At 44.1% G+C, this 8,009-nt stretch overlaps 1 long non-coding RNA gene across 1 annotated transcript; it reads left to right on the forward strand.

The window, feature by feature from the left end:
• The first annotated feature begins 1,257 nt into the window (after window positions 1-1,257).
• Window positions 1,258-1,553, forward strand: LOC119318834. Its single transcript, XR_005154257.1, has 3 exons — window positions 1,258-1,312; window positions 1,386-1,454; window positions 1,534-1,553. It is a non-coding gene; the product is annotated as an uncharacterized LOC119318834 (long non-coding RNA).
• The last annotated feature ends 6,456 nt before the right edge of the window (window positions 1,554-8,009 follow it).

The following is an 8,009-nucleotide window of genomic DNA, read 5'->3' on the forward strand; positions in this document are numbered from 1 at the left end:
TTGTTCGTGACCTTGAGCAGAAGCTGGAGAGGTCCGAGCTTCAAGCTGAACTGGTGCAAGAAGAATTGGCGGCAATCAAGATGAAGGCGGAAGAATCTGAAGCTGCACGCGACAAGGAACTTGAGCTGCTGCGCAAGAAGTCTCAAGAACAGGAAGAGAAGTTAGCCCACTTGATGGCTCTCTTTGGAGCTAAGGTAGTTTGATGGTTGTGCTATGAATCTCTTTGTCTTTGAGCTAAGGTAGTTGTTGCATTTTGAACCTGTGAACCTGGGAGCTGAGCTGAGAGCTGTTGCATTTTGTTGCATTTTGCTGTTTAAACTAGAGCACATGGATCCTGTGAAGTTATGTGATCACTTGTGAACCTGGGCCTTTCTGTGAAGTTATGTGATCTTGTGAACCTGGATCACTTGTGGATCATTTTGTTTATTTTCTATGAAGTTATGTGGATCACTTGTGCACCTGGGCTTGTGGATCACTTGTGGATCACTTGTGCACCTGGGCCTTTCTGTTTATAGTTATGCAAAATGAGAACATGGGCTCTAAAAAGGCCAAGGCCCAAACAAGAATTAGACCAAAAGGGCTTGGGCCTAAAAAAAGAAATGACTGTAAGAAAAATAAATATAAAAGGCTGCATAACAGAAAATAAAAAGGCCAAGGCCCAAATATGAACTAGACTAAAAAGGCTATGGCCCAAAACAATAGTGGAATATAAAAAAATCATCAGAAAAAGGCTCCATTCCCAGAAAATAAAAGGCCAAATTATTGGGCCAGGCCCATGCATATAAGCAAAATAAAAAGAAAAAAATTAAATGGGCTGAATTATTGGGCTTGGCCCATCAAGACGGCTGAAATGGACCGGGCTGATTCTATTTTACGACCTTTTCATTTGGTCGTAAGTCTGCCACATCAGCTTGCCACGGTGGATCTGACGTGGTGTGGTCGGATTGCTAGTGACCAAAACAGTTGGTCGTTAAATCTACGACCTTTTTTTGGTCATAAACGTTTACGACCATTCCAGAAGAAAGGTCGCTATAGTCAGTTTACGGCCAGCTTTTGACCTTATGTTTTTGGTCACAGAAAGGTCATAAATGGAAATTTGTGACCATTCAGTGACCAATAGTGGTGGTCATAAGTTGACATATTTCTTGTAGTGCTTGCTTCACTTGCATTTTTTTGTAAGCAGCCATACATGTTAACTACTTTTTTGTTGCTCATGTAGAGGACCACCAAAGAACAGGGCAAAGACCACCAAAGCGTCAATTGTGCCTTGCGAGGATGATGCTCCAGCAGCCTCTATGTGCTTTCCGCCAAGGTTAGCCACTTTACACTCATGCTCATAATTATATGAAATCTGTGTTTGAATTCTAAGTAATTTCTCACAATAGCCAAAGCTTGGAACCTACAACTACGAAAAAGAGAAAACATGATAACTCAATTACTGGAGCATCAAAAAGGTAAGAACTAGTTCTGAATTTTGTAGTAGATTAGATGAAAGCTTGGTTTTGTATTCTAATTGCATTCTTCTCACTATAGCCAAATGTTGGAGAAAACAAAGAAGGAAAAAGGGAAAGGGAGTAAATCTGGATCCAGAGTAGCAAAAAGGTAACCTATGGTTGTTTCCGAATTTTATGTTATGTTATGCATTGTTCTATTGTTAACCTGGGCTACTATATGTGATGTATGATGTGCTGCCATGAATGTGTATGTGTAGATCAAGAACTCAGCCTATTTGTGTGGCCAACAAGAAAGCATCTGTTGCTTTGAAATTACATGCCAAAAGAAAAGGCAAAGAGGTTGCTGATAAGTTGCCACACCTTCCTATGGTGCCACATGATAGCCCTGCAATGGGCACACGTAGCAAAAAAATGAATCCTGCCAGCCCTGCAATGAGCACACGGAGCAAAAGGAGGCTTAGCTTGTGATTCTCATTGGATCCCTTTCCATATCATGGTTCATTTGGGAAACTTTTGAGCTGTTTATGCAATATATATGTGAACCTGGGCTTTTGCAAGTGCTATATGTGACCTTCATGTGTTGTATTTGACATGATGTGAACCTGGACTATTATATGTGAACTCTATGTGAACCTGAATGTGTGTAGAGGACTAAATATGTGGACTATTTCCGTATATGTGAACCTGGACCAAGTTTCTATGTTGCATACATGTGAATCTGCTCCAAGTATATTATAATTTGTGCATATATGAACTATACAGGGGATATATCATCAAAATACAAGGGAGATTCTGTCCAATTATCCAATTAAAATTAAAGCTGTGCTAAATAGCAGATTTGGTTTCATTTTTGACTTCCAGTTCACAATTTTGGTCACAAACTACACCAAGGGTAAAAAGGACTATTCATGTCAGATTTAACGGTGTTAGTTGCCAAAACTGACGGAAATGTCATATAGGGAACAAACTGAAGTTTGAGTGCCAGAACAGGAAGAATTTTGTTACTAGGGCCAAAAAGGGAACCAAAATTTAAGAAAGGGCCAAATAAGGAATTCTCTCATCTTCTTAAGGCCAGGAATGAAGTCAACACAAAACCCAATGACATCCTCTGTTTGATGGCCCATGGATATGCTTCCTTCTGGCCTAACGCGGTTACGGACATATTTCTTTAGGACTCCCGTGAACCTCTCAAAGGGGAACATATTGTGTAGAAATATGGGCCCCAGAATGACAATCCCGTCGACTAGATGAACTAGGACGTGTGTCATGATATTGAAGAAGGATGGTGGGAACACCAGCTCGAAACTGACAAGACATTGCGCCACATCACTCCTTAGCCTTGGTATGATTTCTAAATCGATCACCTTCTGAGAGATTGCATTGAGGAATGCACATAGCTTCACAATGGCTAATCGGACGTTTTCCGGTAGAAGCCCCCTCAATGCAACCGGAAGCAGTTGCGTCATAATCATGTGGTAGTCATGAGACTTTAGGTTCTGGAACTTTTTCTCTGGCATATTTATTATTCCCTTTATATTCGACGAGAAGCCAGTCGGGACCTTCATACTGAGCAGGCATTCAAAGAAGATTTATTTCTCTTCTTTCGTAAGAGCGTAGCTGGCAGGACCTTCATACTGCTTCGGAGGCATGCCGTCTTTTTCGTGCAAACGTTGCAGGTCCTCCCGTGCCTCAGGTGTATCTTTTGTCTTCCCATACACGCCCAAGAAGCCTAGCAGGTTCACGCAAAGGTTCTTCATCACGTGCATCACATCGATTGAAGAGCTGACCTCTAGCTCTTTCCAGTAGGGTAGGTCCCAAAATATAGATTTCTTCTTCCACATGGGTGCGTGTCCCTCAGCGTCATTCGGAACAGCTAGTCCGCCGGGACCCTTTCCAAATATTATGTGTAAATCATTGACCATAGCAAGTACGTGATCACCTGTACGCATGGCGGGCTTCTTCCGGTGATCTGCCTCGCCTTTGAAATGCTTGCCTTTCTTTTGACATTGATGGTTGGTCGGAAGAAATCGACGATGGCCCAGGTACACATTCTTCCTGCATTTGTCCAGGTATATACTTTCAGTGTCATCTAAACAGTGCGTGCATGCGTGGTATCCCTTGTTTGTCTGTCCTGAAAGGTTACTGAGAGCGGGCCAATCGTTGATGGTCATGAACAACAATGCCTTTAGGTTAAATTCCTCTTGTCTGTGCTCATCCCACGTACGTACACCATTTCCATTCAACAGCTTTAAAAGTTATTCAACTAATGGCCTTAGGTAAACATCAATGTCGTTGCCGGGTTGCTTAGGGCCTTGGATGAGAACTGGCATCATAATGAACCTCCGCTTCATGCACATCCAAGGAGGAAGGTTATACATACATAGAGTCACGGGCCAGGTGCTGTGATTGCTGCTCTGCTCCCTGAAAGGATTAATGCCATCCGCGCTTAAAGCAAACCATACATTCCTTGGGTCACTTGCAAACTCAGCCCAATACTTTCTCTCGATTTTTCTCCACTGCAACCCGTCAGCGGGTGCTCTCAACTTCCCGTCTTTCTTACGGTCCTCACTGTGCCATCGCATCAACTTGGCATGCTCTCCGTTTCTGAACAGACGTTTCAACCGTGGTATTATAGGAGCATACCACATCACCTTCGCAGGAACCCTCTTCCTGGGGGGCTCACCGTCAACATCACCATGGTCATCTCGTCTGATCTTATACAGCAATGCACCACATACCGGGCATGCGTTCAGATCCTTGTACGCACCGCGGTAGAGGATGCAGTCATTAGGGCATGCACGTATCTTCTGCACCTCCAATCCTAGAGGGCATACGACCTTCTTTGCTCCGTATGTACTGTCGGGCAATTCGTTATCCTTTGGAAGCTTCTTCTTCAATATTTTCAGTAGCTTCTCAAATCCTTTGTCAGGCATAGTATTCTCTGCCTTCCACTGCAGCAATTCCAGTACGGTACCGAGCTTTGTGTTGCCATCTTCGCAATTGGGGTACAACCCTTTTTTGTGATCCTCTAACATGCGATCAACTTCAGCTTCTCCTTTTGACTTTCACATTGAGTCCTTGCATCGACAATGACCCGGCGGAGATCATCATCATCGGGCACATCGTCTGGTTCCTCTTGATCTTCAGCAGCTTCACCCGTTGCAGCATCATTGGGCACATCGTCTGGTTCCTCTTCATCTTCAGCAGCTTCCCCTGTTGCAGCATCACCGTATTTAGGGGGCACATAGTTGTCATCGTCCTCTTCTTCTTCGCCGTCTTCCATCATAACCCCTATTTCTCCATGTCTCGTCCAAACATTATAGTGTGGCATGAAACCCTTGTAAAGCAGGTGGGTGTGAAGGATTTTCCGGTCAGAGTAAGACTTCGTATTCCCACATTTAGGGCATGGACAACACATAAAACCATTCTGCTTGTTTGCCTCAGCCACTTCGAGAAAATGATGCACGCCCTTAATGTACTCGGAGGTGTGTCTGTCACCGTACATCCATTGCCAGTTCATCTGCGTGCATTATATATAATTAAGTGTGTCAAAAACCATTACAGAACATCATGAATAGATAATTAAGTGACCAAATTAATAGAAGTTCATCATCACATTAAAACCAAAGTACATACATAGTTCTCATCTAACAACATATAGCTCTCCAGAGCATCTAATTAATTAAACCATACACTGAAACTATGTAAAACATTTCAATGCGAAAACAAATGCGATCATAATCGCAACCAAGGTAACAATTGATTCAACGGCATAATGATACCAAGCCTCAGTATGAATGGCATATTTTCTAATCTTTCTAATCTTCAAGCGCATTGCATCCATCTTGATCTTATGATCATCGACGACATCCGCAACATGCAACTCCAATATCATCTTCTTCTCCTCAATTTTTTTTATTTTTTCCTTCAAGAAATTGTTTTCTTCTTCAACTAAATTTAACCTCTCGACAATAGGGTCGGTTGGAATTTCCGGTTCACATACCTCCTAGATAAATAAAATCTATGTCATGTTGGTCGGCATAATTTTCATAAACAATAAATGAACCAATAGTTATAAAGATAATATATACCACATCCGAATCATAGACAGGACGAGGGCCGACGGGGGCGGATACCAAAACCATAGCACTATATAATAACAAGCAATAAAATTAGACAAGTATCATCTAAAGTAAGAATTTCTTTCTTTCAGAAGGAAGATAAGAACAAGAGGCTCACCACGGTGGTGCCGGTGACGAGATCGGCGCGGGCGATCGACGGCGGTGAAGACGGGAATGGGACGTGACGGGCCGCTAAACCTAGACAAATCTCGAGGAAAATGGAGCTTTGAGGTCGAGCTTCGAGAGGAGAAAGCTTAACTAGTGTGGCTCGGGCATTTCATCGAACACCTCATGTGCATAGAAGGTGAGCTAGAGCACCACAAAGCCCTCCCCTCGCCGGCCAGAGAAAAACAGAGCACTCACTGGAGTGCTCTGCTCGCGGGCGAGGGGTATATATAGGCACCTCATTGGTCCCGGTTGGTGGCATGAACCGGGACTAAAGGGCAGCCTGTAGTCCCGGTTCAAGCCTCCAACCGGGACCAATGGTGGTGGGCCAGGAGCCAGGCCCATTGGTCCCGGTTCGTCCCACCAACCGGGACCAATGGCCCACGTGGCCTGGCCGGCCCCCTGGGCTCACGAACCGGGTCCAATGCCCCATGGGTCCCAGTTCTGGACTGAACCGGGACTAATGGGCTAAGCCGGCCTGAACCAAAGCCCCCTTTTCTATTAGTGAGAGGCAATCTACAAATGATGGTTTGACGCAGAGGGTATAGTTGTGCAGTGACGCGATCGGTTTCCTAGCTAAACGCATGTACCTGCTGGGATCGTGGAAAGTGGTGGCGACATCACACAATTGACTTCGACGAGCTCCGGGGTGAAAACCTGGGTATGGCTGATTTGTTATACCTGGCAATGGCGATGTTTTTGCATCGTTACCTTATTGAAGGCATTGGTCGGATATGCTCAGACTGATTCTTTGAGGTGAAAACGTAGAATTTGGCCTCTGATGGCTGGATCTAGCTGACTAAGGCATAGCCTAGTGATGGGAACGGGTTGATGCCTTCCCACCCATCCAGGTTCAAGGCATGGTACTTATAATTTGCGTTTGTTGCACCAATTATACTGTAGGGGGTTCCCTTACAGTCTTTCTATAAAAAAAACAGCGGCGCTCGAGCGACGCTCCCTTCCTGAAGGCGTTGTTGTTGAAGAATCTTGATGTCCTTGTGGTGTCATAAGATGATTGATGCGGATAAGGTCATTATTGTATTTTGTTGACCGCAGATGATTGTTTGGTTTTTTTCTCCCTTAGGCATAGCTTTGGTCATATATGACTTTGCTATTTGCCGACATGTTTTTGTGTGTGTGTGTCGGTATTGGTTGTGTGTATTCTAGCTATGCAGAGGTCGGGTATGTACTCATTGTGTTTGTATTCACTTGATGGTTCATTTTGAGTCAATAAAATCCACCTTTTATCCAGAAAAAAATCAAAGGGCAATAGATTGAAAGAGAATGATGTAGGAATGTGGAAGGCGATCAACGACAACTTGGATGGAAAGATCTGCTAGAGGGGTGAATGGTGTTTGTTGAAAAAGAGGAAGATGCTTGTGCTTGTGGTCTCGCGGAATATCACACACAACATGCACGTTTATGATTTAAAAAAAAAACTTAAGGAACGCTTACATTCATTTGTTGGCCGTGGCAACGGTACTGAGCTAGTTATATGTAGGATTTGTTTGAAGCAAACAAACAGCAGTAGTACATAGGTTTACGCCGCGCATGCAATCATGCCACGATTAACAAGTTCTTAAATGAAACGCTGCACGCAAAACAGCGAGAGGACTCAAGTTATCGATCTCTTTGTAGACTGTTGTCGCAAAATGAAATTGGAGAAGAAATCATGAACACGCACGCGTCTGCCCAGTCCACACCGTCCCTCGTTCCCCGGGGAAGCATGGATCTTTGCATTCAGAGATCCAATCTTTTCACGAGTCCACTCTCAAAAAAGTTTCTCGGGTAGTGCAGTCAAACAGTAGTCTCGGGGGAAGATGTAGAACAGGTGTGCTGGGTTGTCAGCCTGTGCGGCATGACGGACATGCCAGCACGCTTCTACACGGCGGGCTCAGCAGTCTGCCTTGTCTAATCACTAGGCAGTAGGTGCCCAGTTGCAATACATGTGGCCACGGCATGGTCTGTGTACGACAGAAAAGTCATTTTTTTTAATGCTAAACGGAAACCACCAATGTCTACACCGCAGCATGACCATCTCATAAACCGGGAGGGAGGGGGTAGAATATCTGAAAACGGTGAGCTGACTAACAATCACAGCCGGGGGGAGCACCTTCGTTTAATAAGGTTTGTTTTCAAAATACTAGTAGTAACAAACACTGCCAAAGTACCGCCGTTTAATGACTTTGTTTCCAAAATACTAACAAAAACAGCCAGAGTAACGCCGTTTAACGAGCAATGACAAAGCAGAGCAATTCGTTTGCTTGTC

Source organism: Triticum dicoccoides, chromosome 6A (assembly GCF_002162155.2).
Source record: "Triticum dicoccoides isolate Atlit2015 ecotype Zavitan chromosome 6A, WEW_v2.0, whole genome shotgun sequence".
NCBI lineage: Eukaryota > Viridiplantae > Streptophyta > Magnoliopsida > Poales > Poaceae > Triticum > Triticum dicoccoides.